The sequence below is a fragment of the Chiloscyllium punctatum genome, chromosome 33, assembly GCF_047496795.1.
Source record: "Chiloscyllium punctatum isolate Juve2018m chromosome 33, sChiPun1.3, whole genome shotgun sequence".
NCBI classification, from domain to species: domain Eukaryota; kingdom Metazoa; phylum Chordata; class Chondrichthyes; order Orectolobiformes; family Hemiscylliidae; genus Chiloscyllium; species Chiloscyllium punctatum.
In genome coordinates this window covers 26,655,507-26,670,973 of record NC_092771.1, presented here as the reverse complement: position 1 = coordinate 26,670,973, position 15,467 = coordinate 26,655,507, and the positions used below count along the sequence as shown (strand labels likewise).

General features: G+C 41.6%; 1 protein-coding gene across 2 annotated transcripts in view; it reads right to left on the bottom strand.

The window, feature by feature from the left end:
* LOC140458504 (sorting nexin-27-like) overlaps nucleotides 1–15,467 on the bottom strand; it is a 120,258-nt gene that overhangs the window by 33,854 nt on the left and 70,937 nt on the right. The gene's annotated exons all lie outside the window — the stretch shown is intronic.

Here is a 15,467-nt window from a genome sequence, read left to right as displayed (position 1 = left end):
CTGTGGCTTAGGAGTCACATATATAAGCCAAAAGAGGACTTTCTTCCCTAAAAGGACAGTGAACCAGAAAGGATTTTGTGACATTTGATGATAACTGTAAATGTCACCATTACTGAAACTAGATTAAAATTCAATTAATAAACATGGAATAAAAGATTCACCAGCTGGTGTGATGTGAAGCCCATGTTCAGCAAATCAGTAATATCAATCCCTGGATTACTAGCCCAGTGACATTATCTCCCCAGTTCTCCCTTCTGATTCCAGTTAGTGAATGCTTGAACCAGCCTGGTTTGGAGAGAAGAAACAAAGTTGCTTTCTTCTCAAGTCTACATTTGCAATGTCGAGACTCATTGAAGAAAGTTGAGTTACTTAAGTATTTGTGATTCTAACTAAGGGGAAGAGTGAAAATGCACTTGGTCTGGACTGGAAAATCACCAAAATAGCACGGTGGTTCAGTGGTTAGCACTGCTGCCTCACAGCACCAGGGACCCGGGTTCAATTCCTGCCTCGGGCAACTGTCTGTGTGGAGTTTGCACATTCTCCCCGTGTCTGTGTGGGTTTCCTTTGGGTGCTCCGGTTTCCTCCCACAATCCAACGATGTGCAGGTCAGGTGAATTGGCCATGCTAAATTGCCTGTAGTGTTAGGTGCAGGTTTTAATGTAGGGGAATGGGTCTGGGTGGGTTGCACTTCCTAAAGGGCTGCCTGACCTGCTGTGCTTTTCCAGCAACACATTTTTAAGCTCTGATCTCCAGCATCTGCAGTCCTCACTTACTCCATAAGGAAGCAAATGAAAGATTTGCATTTATATAGCCTCTTTGGCACCTCATTGTGCCAAAGTACTTTTAGGGCCATTAGATTCCTTTGATTATGCTTGCAAAGTTGCAATGCAGCAAATACAGGAGCAAACTTGTGTACCACTTGGTACCACAAACAGCAATGTGATAACAATAACAGTTTGTTTTATTTGGCAGATAAGTATTAGCAACACACGAGGGATCTGCTCCAATTCCAACAACCTCATGCAATTTTTTTCATTGTTGAAGTTAGACAGATAGATCTCAGTGGTTTGTTTATCTCTGACTATGCCACATGGCATTCAAGTACCAGCCCGAATCAATGCTCAAATCTTGAAAGTAGAGCTCCATGACTTTGATTTCAATGGTAGGAAAGAACTTATAACCACTAAATATGTAGATAAGCCATATTGGATTTGGTGCTTTACAATGAGCTAGGCCAGGTGTCAGATCTCTTGGTGGGAGAGCATTTCAGAAACAGTGACCACAACCTTTACCAACGCCATGGAGGGGGGGTAAGAACAGACAGTATCAGGAGGTATTTCATTGAGGGAGGGGAATTATACTGCTATTAGACAGAAGCTAGGGAGTAAAAATTAGGAACAATTGTTCTATGGGAAATGCACAACAGAAATGTGGAGGCTGTTTAAAGAGCACTTGTTGCGAGTGTTGGATAACTTTGTCCCACTATGACAGGCAAGAAAGGATAAGGTGAAGCAGTTTTAGATGACAAAAGAGGAGCTTCTCATCTAGAGGAAGGAAGCTTACTTGGAGGTTGAGGAAACAAGGATCTGCACAGCTTCGCAGGATTACACAGTAGCTAGGAAAGTACTCAAAAACAGACTGAGCGCTAGGAGGGGGCATGAAAAAGCCTTGGCAGGCAGGATTAGGGAAAACCCAAAGGCATTCTACACATACGTGAGGAATAAGAGAATGATCAGAGAGAGGTAGGGTCGATCAAGGATAGTGAAGGGAACCTGTGCCTGGAGTCTGAAGAGGTAGGGGAGGCCCTTAAATGAGTTTTGAGCATCAGTATTCACTAGAGGGGGACCTTGTTGATGGCGAGAACATTATGGACCAGGTGAATAGGCTTGAACAGATTGATATTAAGAAAGTGGACGTGATGGAAATTCTGGGAAGTATCAAGATAGATAAGTCCCCAAAGCCAGTCTAGGTATATCCAGGGAGGCAAGGAATGAGAATGCTGCATCTCTGGTGACGATTTTTGCATCCTCACTCTCCGCAGAAGTACCAGATGATTGCAGGGAGGTAAATGTTGTTCCTGTGTTCAAGAAAGGGAATAGGGAAATCCCTGGGAATTACAGACCAGTCAGTCTTACATCCGTGGTAAACAAGGGTGCTGAGAGATAGGACCTGAGACTATTTGGAAAAACATAGTTTGATTAAAGATAGTCAGCATGGCGGTGCAGGTCATGCCTCACAAACCTTATTGAGATCTCAGAGGATATGATGAGACAAGTTGACAAAGGTCGAGCAGTGGATGCGGTGTATATGGATTTCACAAAGGCCTTTGATAAGGTTCCCCACGGTAGGCTCATTCAGAAACTTAGGAGATATGGGATACAGGGAAATTTGGATGTTTGGATACAGAATTGGCTGGCTGAAAGACAGCGAGTGATAGTGGATGGAAAGTATTTTGCCCGGAGGTTGGTGACCAGTAGTGTCCTGCAGGGATCTGCTCTTGGGCCTCTGCTCTTTATTGTTTTTATAAATGACTTGGATGAAGAAGTAGAAGGGTGGATTATTAAGTTTGCCAATGACACAAAGGTCAGTGGTGTTGTAAATAGCGTCAAGGGCTGTTGCAGGTTATAACAAGACATCGACAGGATGCAGGGCTAGGCTGAGAAGTGGCAGATGGAGTTTAACCTGGATAAGCGCGAAGTGATTCATTTTGGAAGGTCGAATTTGAATGCTGAAGGGTTAAAGACAGGATTCTTGGCAGTGTGAAGGAACAGTGTGATCTTGGGGTCCACATACATAGATCCCTGAAAGTTGCCACCCAAGTTGATAGGATTGTTAAGGCGGCTTATGGTGTTTTGGCTCATTAACAGGGGGACTGAGTTTAAGAGCTGCAACTCTATAAAACCCTGGGTAGACCACACTTGAAATAGTGTGCTCAGTTTTTGGTTACCTCATTATAGGAAGGATGTAGATGCTTTAGAGAGGGTGCAGAGGAGATTTACCAGGAAGCTGCCAGGATTTGAGGGCTTGTCTTATGAAGAGAGGTTGAGTGAGCTAGGGCTTTTCACACTGGAGAGGAGGAGAAAGAGGTGACATGATAGAGGTGTACAAGGTAGTGAGAGGCGTAGATAGATTAGGTAGCTAGAGACTTTTCCCCAGGGCAGAAATGGCTTTCATGAGAGTTCATAATTTTAAGGTGACTGGAGGAAGGTACAGGGGAGATGTCAGAGGTAGGTTCTTTACACACAGTGTGATGGGTGCATGGAATGCACTGCCAGTGGTGGTGAGAGTGTCAGGGACATTAGGAACATATAAGCAACTGCTGGACAAGAACATGGACAGCAGTAAATTGAGGGGTGTGTAGGTTACGTTGATCATGGATTGGCACAACATAGTGGGCCAAAGGGCTTGTACTGTGCTGTTCTATGTTCTAAATGTAAATCAACCAAAAGACTCGCCTCTGAACATTCACTGAACACTACTGTGCCATTCTACTTCCACCACACTAGTCCATAAAACCCTTGTCCAGACAGGGCTTTCTTTGGACACTTTAAATCAGGTTCTGTAAGGAAAAACTTTGAGATAGAGAGCTTTCATCTCATTTAAACTTAATAGGAATATCCCCAGCATGATGATATTGCATGCATATATCATATTCATGTGTAACCTTTTGTTCATAACCCAAACTCTGCCCTTTTGACCATGCAGATTCCAGAACAGAAAGCTGCTTGAAGCAGCAAACTGGCCACAAGCTAATTGTGCTGGGTCAAGTTTCAGGCACCTTAGTTTTGAACAGAGTAAACCTTTAATTTATTGGGGAGACTGGGTTTCTGAAACCACCAACCTAAGTCCTGCTCCATTTAATTTGCACTGTAGTAAGAACAGTTCCTGACTGGCTGTTGAGTAGATTGGCAACAGATTATCAGGGCATTTTATTGGAGTGCTACTAACTCTAATTGCACACTGATGCCAGAAACACACGAAACTCAAAGACCAGGTTCAAAGTCCTCTGAAGTCTATTATTCAATAAGATTATGGTTCAATGTCATCAACGTCACAATCCTGCCCCATTCCATATCCTTCAATTCCAAGAGCCCAAAACATTTCACCACCTCAATCTTGAATGTACTCAGTAAGTGAGCACCCACAGCTCTGAGGTATAGAAATTCAGAGACTCACAACCCTGAGTGAAGAAGTTTTACAATTCATTATTATTATGTCATTACTAAATACTTGCATCTTGGTGCCGACCTTATCTCTGCCATAAGGTCAGCATTGGTTTTGGGAAAGGCAGGAATCAGGAAAATGGTCTTCACCAGCTATCTGTATCGAACAAAAATTCCAAACCATTTATCTTCATGTCATTGGCCAAGAGAGGCAGAGAGAACCAAACTCCTCTGACTAGAAAAATGCAGTTGATGACAAAGAGAAAAGACTTCCATTTATACAGTGTCTCTCACAACCTCAGGCCACTTGAGCATTTTTGATATGTAGACATCATTATAATGGAAAAAGATGTGGAAACAAAATTGCAAACCATCTCTACAAACATTGACTCCTTCCACCAATGCTCAGCAGCAGCAACAGTGTACATCATTGACAAAATGCCCTGCAGAAATTCACCAAGACACCAAATACAGAAGCATTATCATCTAGAAGAACAAGGGCAGAAAATACACAGTAATACCAGCAAATTTCCTCCCAAGCCACTCACCATCCTAACCTGGAAACAGCTCTCCATTCCTTCAGTATTGTTGGGTCAAAATCCTGGAACAACTGTCCAATTGCATTCTGAGTCTACTTATGCAAAATGGGCTACAGTGGTTCAAGAAGGCAGCTCACTACCACCTTCTCAAGGAACACTAGGGATGTACAGGACATTGGTTAGGCCACTACTGGAATATTGCATGCAATTCTGGTCTCCTTCCTATCAGAAAGATGTCATGAAACTTGAAAGGTTTCAGAAAAGACTTACAAGAACGTTGCCAGGGTTGGAGGATTTGAGCTATAGTAAGACGCTGAACAGGCTGGGGCTGTTTTCCCTGGAGCGTCGGAGACTGAAGAGTGACTTTATAGAGGTTTACAAAATTACGAGGGGCATGGATAGGGTAAGTAGACAAAGTCTTTTCCCTGAGGTTGAGTCGTCCTGAACTAGAGGGCATAGGTTTAGGACAAGAGGGGAAAGATATAAAAGAGACCTAAGAGGCAACTTTTTCACACAGAGGGTGGTACGTGTATGGAATGAGCTGCCAGGGGAAGTGAAGGAGGCTGGTACAATTGCAACATTTAAGAGGCATTTGGATGGGTATATGAATAGGAAGGGTTTGGAGGGATATGGGCCGGATGCTGGCAGGTGGGACTAGATTGGGTTGGAATCTCTGGTCAGCATGGATAAGATGGATCAAAGGGTCTGCTTCCAAACTGTACATCTCTATGACTATGACTCTGCTAATTGGGTCAGCATTTAACGTTCACATTTGGAGATTAGATTAGATTAGATTACTTAGATTAGATTACTTACAGTGTGGAAACAGGCCCTTCGGCCCAACAAGTCCACACTGCCCCGCCGAAGCGTAACCCACCCATACCCCTACATCTACATCTACCCCTTACCTAACACTACGGGCAATTTAGCATGGCCAATTCACCTGACCTGCACATCTTTGGACTGTGGGAGGAAACCGGAGCACCCGGAGGAAACCCACGCAGACACGGGGAGAACGTGCAAACTCCACACAGTCAGTCGCCTGAGGCGGGAATTGAACCCGGGTCTCCGGCGCTGCGAGGCAGCAGTGCTAACCACTGTGCCACCGTGCCGCCCACAATGCCGGTGTTGGACTGGGGTCTACAAAGTTAAAATCACACAACATCAAATTGTAGTCCAACAGGTTTAATTGGAAGCATTAGCTTTCGGAGCACTGCTCCTTGAACAGGTGGTTGTGGAGTACACAGTTGTCAAGACACAGAATTTAGAGACAGAATTTATTGGCTATAAATTCTGTGTCTGACAACTGTGTACTCCACAACCACCTGTTGAAGGAGCAGCGCTCTGAAAGCTAATGCTTCCAATCAAACCTGATGGACTATTACTTGGTGTTGTGTGATTTATAACAATGTCCACATTCTGTGTGAATTAAAAAAAGCAAGCTCCCATAAACATCAATCTAATAAGGGCCAGATAATTTGTAGTGCTGGTTTTGCTTCATTCTTTCATGGGACATGGACATCACTCATGAGGCCATACCATGAGTAGAAATTAATTTTCGTTTCATTCCAAAGGTCATTTGTAGAGTAGGCCGTGAATCACAAATAGATAGATTTCTTTCCCGAATGTTAATAATGCTGAGACTAAGTTTATAACCCAGATTTGTTAACGGATGTTAAATTAAAATTACAATTTGAATCAGGTCCCATATAACTAGTCCTGTGACACTGCAGTTGTTCCACCATCCTCCCCCATTTGTTGAACAATACATGTTTGTTCAAATGCAGGGAATTAGAGTAATAACATGTTCATTCCTTTTTCACTACCAATACAAGGAACATTCTTAATCCACTCTTCAGCATTAAAACAGATAGCATGAAACTTTCCTCCTAGCAGAAGAAACTAATGACATGTACTTAATTTCACATTATGCAACCTATAAGTATAATTCATAAATAAATCAAACTGCCCATCACACTAACGAGCTGCACACCCCTCACTGGGTTAGCAGCTGGTTTTTGATTTATAGCTCAGATTTTTCTTCAGGAGTGATGAAACTGCCAAAGTGTCTCCGAGCCATAGTTTCACAAACTATTGGGAGTGATATGACCCACTGTTCATACACTTCTCCCTTTCTGTAGGCATATATACTTAGGCAGCAGACTGTTCTCTCCAGACCTGTATTACCAATGTATAGGAAGAGCATTACCACAGTACAGTAGCATTAATGACATATTCCTAATAATTCGCAAATCGCTATACCCAGCATCAACGTAATCCCCAAAATAAAACTACATTCAGACAGTGTGCAGACACACAGTAGAAAACACAACTGTCAATGTAGGCATAGCAAATCGAATGCAATACATCACCAGGTAATCTGCCTTTAAATGATGTTAGATGAGGGACATATAATGGCCAATGTGTCAGTAAGAGAACAGCATAATAGGGTGACAGACATTTTTGAATGCATCGAGCAAAATCAGTACCACAAGATATCACACTGCAGTGAAGAACGTGAGTCTCAAAAAACTGAAAGCAATTCTCAGAGTTTACTATACAAGCCGAGGAAGTCAATTCCATTCATGAAGAGAAAAATTCAGTTCTTTCATCAACAACCTGACACTCAAGGTTCAAAGTTTGAGAGAGAGTCATAGAGTAATACAACATGGAGACAGACCCTTTGGTCCAATCAGTCCATGCCGACCATAATCCCAAACTAAACTAGTCCCACCTGCATGTGCGTGGCCCATATCCCTACAAATATTCTTATTCACGCATTTATCTAAATGCCTTTTAGATATTGTATCTGAACCCATATCCACAACTTCCTCTAGAAGTTTATTCCACATGCGAATCACTGTAGAAAAACTCTCCATTTCTATCATAAATAATGGATCATCTGACAGGAGGCAATGAAAAACAAAGACATACTGCAAACCTACAGAATTTACTAACCATGAGCCAAAAAGAGAGAAGAGAAACCTCCCTTTGACCTGACTTCTTTCAAAAATCACTAGATGTTGGCCTGCACTAGAAGCCATATAGATACAGAAAGTGCTCACACCAATCCTGGCTTCATTTGAATCTGCAGGTTAACTGAACATTCCCCTTTTAATGATTTAAATATAACAGATTCTGAGGAGTCTCCACAGGAGAGTGTAAAGGTCCAAACTCAGGGCTTAGGTAACTGCCACCTATGGTGGAGTGAAAAGACTCAAAGGCTAGAGGACAGAATTGAAGGTGCACAATGCCAGCATCCCCAGTCTCTAACTCGGTTATCAGAGGATTCAAGGCTTTGACATTTTTTTTCCCCTGAAGAGTAGTGCCCAGTAAGACATGATTCTCTGCCTCAGGTAGGTATTTCAGAGGGATGGGATCTCAAGAAGATGACAGAGACAACATTTACCTATGCAAGAATCAAAGCCAGTTATGCTATATCCTCCATAGTTCAGACGTTTGAAATAAAACTATAAAGGCTGTGCTTGGGCAGCACTTGCTGAACAATTCTGTCAGCGCAACGAGTTACTCCTAAACAATTTGAGATCTATCCGGCTTGTAACATGATTTACAAAGGCTAGTTGCATACATCCATACACAGGGACTAGCCCACAGCAGAGAATAAAGGAACACATCCAGGCACTAAATCTTTTCAGCAAAAACAATTGCGGGGGAAGAGATGACAATGACTCCCTGGTCCATTGTCCATGGCAACACCAACTAATTAGCATCTTTTTCTGATGCTACATAAATTGTTGCACCCTTCAGAATTTGTTTCTCTTACCTATGCCATGATGACTGCATGAAGAAAAGTTCCGACAGCACGTCTCCTTTTCAGTTTCAGCAACACTCAAATTCTATGCTGTGATATTACAGACTTCAGAACTTTAACAATTGTTCACTGACAATGAATCAAAGATAAAACATTATACAAGGAAAGCATTAGTAATAACTGTCTGGAATAAACTATTAAAGACAAGGACAAACTTATACAGGAATTGAAAGCAATTAACCACGTTTGGCAATAGAAGTGGAGACTACATGGACAAAACTGCTTAGACACATGCTTGACAAACTGGATGATTTATTGCCACAAAGGACAAGGATTGCCCTACAAAAGAATTTAAGGAGTTAACTTCAAACAGGCAGTCAATGCCAAATGTAACAAGGAACAAAGAAGCTACTTCTGATCAGAAGGGAAGCTGCAGACTTGCAGTCATTTGGATGAAAGAACTTAAGCAATCAATAATGACCTGAAAGACACAAATGCGTCTAAGAACTGAACACCAGAACTCCACCTTAGCTGAACTTAAAAAGAATCACACTGCACAAGAATCAAACCCTGGACATTTCCAGAGACCATTGGTTGAAATCCTAGCCAGATTCCACAAAAACAATCAGGTAATAGCCAAGTTAGGCTGTGAGGCTTACCTTGCTTATTTGAGGGGGTCTTAGTTTGGTTGCTACATGCAATCAAGTTGAAATCATTGTTAGAGTACTTGATTGCGCGATTTCTTAACACATAGCCAAATTGAAGGTAACTTGTGGCAATTTACCCACAAACTATCAAGTGGCCAAACTTTAAACTACTGAATACACAACTCAGTGTTGAAATAAGACCCTGAGCAAGGGTCTCAAGTGAGAAAACCTAAAATTGCAAGATGCAGCCAAATTTTAAAAATATTGAAAAAGGCCAATATGATTAAGAGCTTTGCCAACCAACAGGCTGCCATCCTTGGCTGGGTTTGACAGGCAGTTACCAACATAGTTGGAAATCATATACTTATAGTGTGAGGAAATGTAGTGGATGCTCATGCCTCGTCACAAGTGGCTAACTTGCAATGGAGCTAGGTCTGAGCGTTGATGTAAGATTGGAACTACAAACCTCAACATTAACTTCTGCTTGCTGAGCTGCTGAAAATATTTTCAATTCCCCTGCCAATGTTTTGCGGATCTTTCAGGATAATGAAGTCAGGAAACCAAATAAATATGAGCAAACGGAGTGGCCAAATCATGTGCATTTCAATAACAGGTAGATATGTCTGAATGATATCCTCTCAGAGGGTGGACAACCGATTCAAACACTTGAGGTGTTAGAAGAAACAAAGGAGAGAGCAGGGACGCTGACATGGAAAAGGATGTAATACCAAGATTTGCTACCAAACAGCCGGGCTGTATATAGCACCAAACTCTCACTGAAATCAGAAACAGAAAATTTGAACAAAGTGATGAAAATGCATCACAGCAAAAAATCCATGGGGACAAGACACAGAGGAGTGAAGGAGGTTAGAAAACTAGTTAAGAAACAAAAAAAAATTGTGCAAAGCATCCCACTCTCCAGGGCTGAAATCTTCAACTTCAAGATTCTCTATTCCTAAAATCACAACAATCAGAAAAAAAACTGAAAGGGAGCATCAGAATTGGTCAGTCTCTTCAACTTTTACATTCTAAGCAGATTCTTTTTCCCCAAAGACTCACCAGCTAATAAAGAATCTTTCTTCAGTACATAACTACAGTCTAACCTTGAAGTTGTTTATCTGCACGTCTTTCATGATCAATTACAAAAATCCATCACACATTCTGTTGGCAGAAAACTGCTGACTCAGTCGTGCTCAATACCGCACCACAGAAATTAACCTCAATCTGCTCCATCTTAATCAAAATGAGCACAGCAGACACTTCAGCATGCTTCTGAGTCATTTCTTTCAAACAGATTGTCCAAGAAAAGCTAGAGAGCAAAAATAATAACTCTCCAGACAAGACAGATTAAATTGGAAAGATTCTGTCAACCATGACTGAAGGACTTTGGTTGCTTTTTCATCTCCCTTCTCTCCCTCCACCTCCTGCTTAAGTTCCAGTAGGCATCAACACAGAATTGAGAAAGTATACTTGAGGACAGAAGAAACAAAACTGCAAAAGCTGAAAGTATATGACAGGTCAGCAGAGTGTCTGTGGAGAGAGGAAAAAGCAAGATACGGTTTCAGGTCAATGACCTTTTGACAGTATCGTGCTTCTGTCTGCATTATTGCAGTCATCTCTGTCTCTTATTGTTTCTACAGCTATGGTTTCCAGAATTTGCAGAACAATAGATTCTATCCACATACACAAATAGTGATACTATACTCGGGATTTCCCACAAGTTATGTCACTTTGCTGGGGATTGTCCATAAAAGATTGATATTTTCCTGGGGCTTCCCCCATGTTGATAGAGACTCTCCCTGGAACTGCTTGGAAATGCTGACATGGCCCCATTAAAAAGAAAATAACTTATGAGACAATCTTCTGCAGCATAAGAAAGGAGCAGGTGGAGATCTTCTGTTAAAAAAAGCTACAGATAAAGACTCTCAATACAAAATAGACAAAGGTGACCAGACCAGAGCCTGCTAGGGCTTTATTTGAGTATACAAGTACACTGATTAGGGATAGTCAACATGGCTTCGTGTGTGGGAAATCATGTCTCGCAAACCTGATTGAATTTGTTGAAGAACTAACAAAGAGGATTGATGAGGGCAGAACGGTGGATGTGATCTATATGGACTGTACTAAGGCGTTTGACAAGGTTCCCCATGGAAGACTGATTAACGAGGTTAGATCTCATGGAATAAAGGAAGGATTAGCCATTTGGATACAAAACTGACTCGAAGGTAGAAGACAGAGGGTGGTGGTGGAGGATTGCTTTTCAGACTGGAGGTCTGTGACCAACAGTGTGCCACAAGGAACGGTGCTGGGTCCACTACCTTTTGTCATTTATATAAATGATTTGGATGTGAACATAGGAGGTTTGGATAATAAGTTTGCAAAGGACAAAAATTGGAGGTCGAGTGGACACCGAAGAACATTACATCAGAGTACAACGGATCTTGATTAGATAGGCCAATGGGCTGAGGAGTGGCAGATGGAATTTAAATGTGGGGTGTTGAGTTTTGGAAAGGCAAATCACAGCAGGATGCATACACTTAATGGTAAGGTCCTGGGGAGTGTTGCTGAACAAAGAGATCTTGGAGTGCAGGTTCATAGCTCCTTGGAAGTGGAGTTGCAGGTAAATTGGATAGTGAAGGCGGCATTTGGTATGCTTGCCCTTATTGGACAGAGTACTGAGTACAGGAATTGGGAGGTCATGTTGTGGCTGTACAGGACATTGGTTAGGCTACTTTTGGAATATTGCGTGCAATTCTGGTCTCCTTCCTATCGGAAAGATGTTGCGAACCTTGAAAGGGTTCAGAAAAGATTTACAATGATGTTGCCAGGATTGGAGGGTTTGAGCTATAGGGAGAGGCTGAATAGGCTGGGGCTGTTTTCTCTGAAGCACTGGAGGCTGAGGGGTGACTTTATAGACGTTTATAAAGACATGAGCAACATGGATAGGGTGAACAGCCAACATCTTTTCCCTGGGTTGGGGGAAGTTCAGAACTAACGGGCATAGGTTTAGGGTGAGAGGTGAAAAATTTTAAAAGGGTCCTAAGCGACAACTTTTTCATGCAGAGGGTGGTGCATGTATGGAATGAGCTGCCAGACGAAGTGGTGGAGGCTGTACAATTGCAAAATTTAAAAGGCATCTGGATGGGTATAGGAATAGGAAGGGATTAGAGGGAAATGGGCCAAATGCTGGCCAAATGTGACTAGTTTAGGTTGGGATATCTGGTCAGCATGGACAAGTTGGACCAATCGGTCTGTTTCCGTGCTGCACATCTCTATGACTCTAAATAAAAAGTTAAGCCAAGAGTTGGTTTTTCAGGGGTGGAGGAGGGGGGAAACAATGTGATCCTTTTCCTTCACATATGTGGACAATCTGTGAATGGAAAGGATCAAACGGAAGAGCAAACCCAGATGCACACAGCCTAACAATGGGCAGAAATAGGGTTGAAGTTACAGGGTACAGCATTTAAGGTGGAGCTTGACAGTGTGAAAACACAGAACCAGTGCAACAGGTAATTTCAATGGATCACCAATTTGGGTAAAACAATACATATCTTCAGATTCAAAGGGTAAATGGTACAAACTTGGTAAGACAAAAATGTAGCCTTTGCAGAAATCCTAATTAACATGACACCAATGAGCATTTTACACTATGCTCTTTGATGGGATGAGTTTGCCTTCTTCAATCTAATTTCCTACGTTGCATCAGTCGGTGAGGCTGTGCCATGCTCTAGAAAGCAGCAATGACGTACAGTTAATGAGAGTATCAGGTGTGCTCATGCACACACTTCCATTCACATTTCCAGTACAGATTGGGATTTCTCAGAGTCATAGTCAGAGTGAAAGTGTTCATTTCACTTGCACTCAAAGATGAAGGTACAAATTGTAGACTTGCTGAGTCTTATTATCCTGGAGAAAGGAAACATCAGCAAAATTATATCTACTTTGGTATGTATCGAAGTCAGTTCACCGAATACAAATGCTGTTTTCACTAAAGGATTGTCCAGCCAGCAGCAATGTAAAACTAAATCAGCAAGTACAGTGCTCTTTCAGCACTGCCAGACAAGGACAGCTTTTCCTATTTCAAAGGATGGACACCCTGAGTGAACACTGACACCAGAGTCAGTAAGTTAGAGACCAGGCTTTTAATTCATAAACTGGTCTGCTGAGTGCAGCAGGTCATCTCTATTCAAATGCATCAAGTGGAAGACAGCAACAGAATCCAAACTGTGCAAAATCAACCTCTATCACAGTAGTGTGGTCTGCAGGTATGATCAGCAAAGGGATTTATCCAAATCATCTCCAGTCTAGCTGGGACTGTAGAGCAAATAAAAGCAAAGTCTCTAATAAATGAAACCTTAGTCAATGAAAGAATGGCACTTCCCCCATCTCTCTGCACAGCAACAACCAGAAGGTGTAGGCTTGAATCTCTCTTTCAAACCAGAAGGTGTAGGCTTGAATCTCAAGGCAAATGAGAGCACAGAGATTTAAAGAACTGATAAAAGAAAAGCAAGTAACACAAGAGAAACATTTTCAATTCAGCAAGTGGTTAGGATCTAAAATACACTACCTGACAGAGTGATGCTGGAGGCAGGATCAATTAGAGCATTCTAAAGGGAATAAGACTTTTGTCTGGAAAATAAAAGAATATGTAGGGTTATGGGGAGGTGGGGCAATAACACTAAGTGAAATAGGAATGCTACTTTGTGTGGAAAATAAAGACCAACACAGTGTATGCGCACCATATTCCAATGTTGAATCTTTTATGCAGCAGCTTATGTAAACATTTCCGATTCAAATCTAGCCCAGATTGATGTAAGAAAACTCATGTTGTCCAACAGCTGCATGGTACCTGCAGGATTAAATTGGGGGCAGTCTCATTTTATTCAAATTAATCTAAAGTCGATAGCACAGGCAAAGAGGAGTGTCTCCACTTCACTACATGAACAGAAATCAAGGCCACCTAGAGATAAGAGACCATTCTGTAAGAGTGGCTATGATACTAAGATTGTCATTTAAACCCAAACAGTTTATTACTGCTCTTTAGGGGCTGCAGTCTACACATGATTGGCTTTTAGTGAGTTAGGAAGACATTCAACTTTACCCAGACCAACTTCGAATTGAAAGACTTATTATATAGCACACTTCACGATCACCAGACATCTCAAAACACTTCACAGCCAATGAAATACTTTTGAAGCAGATACCATTGTAAGATAGGAATTGCAGCAGCCAATCAACACACAAAATTGACACACACCAGCAGAAATGATTGGATTAACTTTGTCATGTTTATTGAGGGATAAGCAACAGCCCAGACATGGAGTAAAGTCCCGTCCTCCTCTAAGAAATAGTGCCACAGGATGTTTTATATTCAACTGAGAAGACAGATGAGGCCTTAGTTTAATACTGCGTTCAAAAGTCAGGACTTCCCAATGGGCAGAACGGACAATAAAAATTGACATTACCAAAGAGTTTTTTTTAAATCATCCATCAAACCGATGTTCACATTTATAATGAAAAAGATCTCAGTGACTGTTAATTAAACAAGAAACAATAAATCAAAGAGCTGTTCAGTTGCACAGAATGGAAACCTCTCAATTCAACAAGTTGTAGACATCAAGAAACCAAAAAGTGTATTTATCCATAGACAGCAGTAACAATGCAACAGTTCGGTTTGTCAAGCTTCCTCCAAGAATAATTAGCTACACTAATGCCCTAGATATTTGTACAAAGGTTTACAAGCATGAAACAGGACAATGGCTGGAGGCAACATTCCATGGCACACATGTTCTTGATGTGCCTCTAATGACAGCTTCAACTCCAGTCTGCATTCAAACTCAAACAAAGTGGTAACTCATTCTGACATCCTGTCACTTCTAGTTCCTGGTTAATGTGATGGCCATGGCCCCAAAGTATTCTTCCGTTTTTTCCATCAAAGTCTGAAAAGGCAAGGACAATTAATCCTGTGTTTGGTTCCTTTTCAACCCCATACACTTTTAGAGATGCTGGCCATTACTGCACTTGCCCAGTTCAGTTGAGATAGATCCTCTTAAGTGAACGATTAAGGCAATTTCAACCAAAGAATATTTGGATAGCTTTTATCATACTTAAAACTTTCAATTTGCTAACTATTGTAGTCACAGGGCTTTGTGTTTTGTCATCTTAATCACCAAGACTTGTGCACACAAATGCAAAACCAGGATTTCAGCAAACACTTTCCAGAGACTGTCATACTGAGCTCCAGACCTTACTCATTAGCTACACAATGAATTGGAGATGCCAGTGTTGGATTGGGGTGTACAAAGTTAAAAATCACAACACCAGGTCATAGTCCAACAGGTTTAAA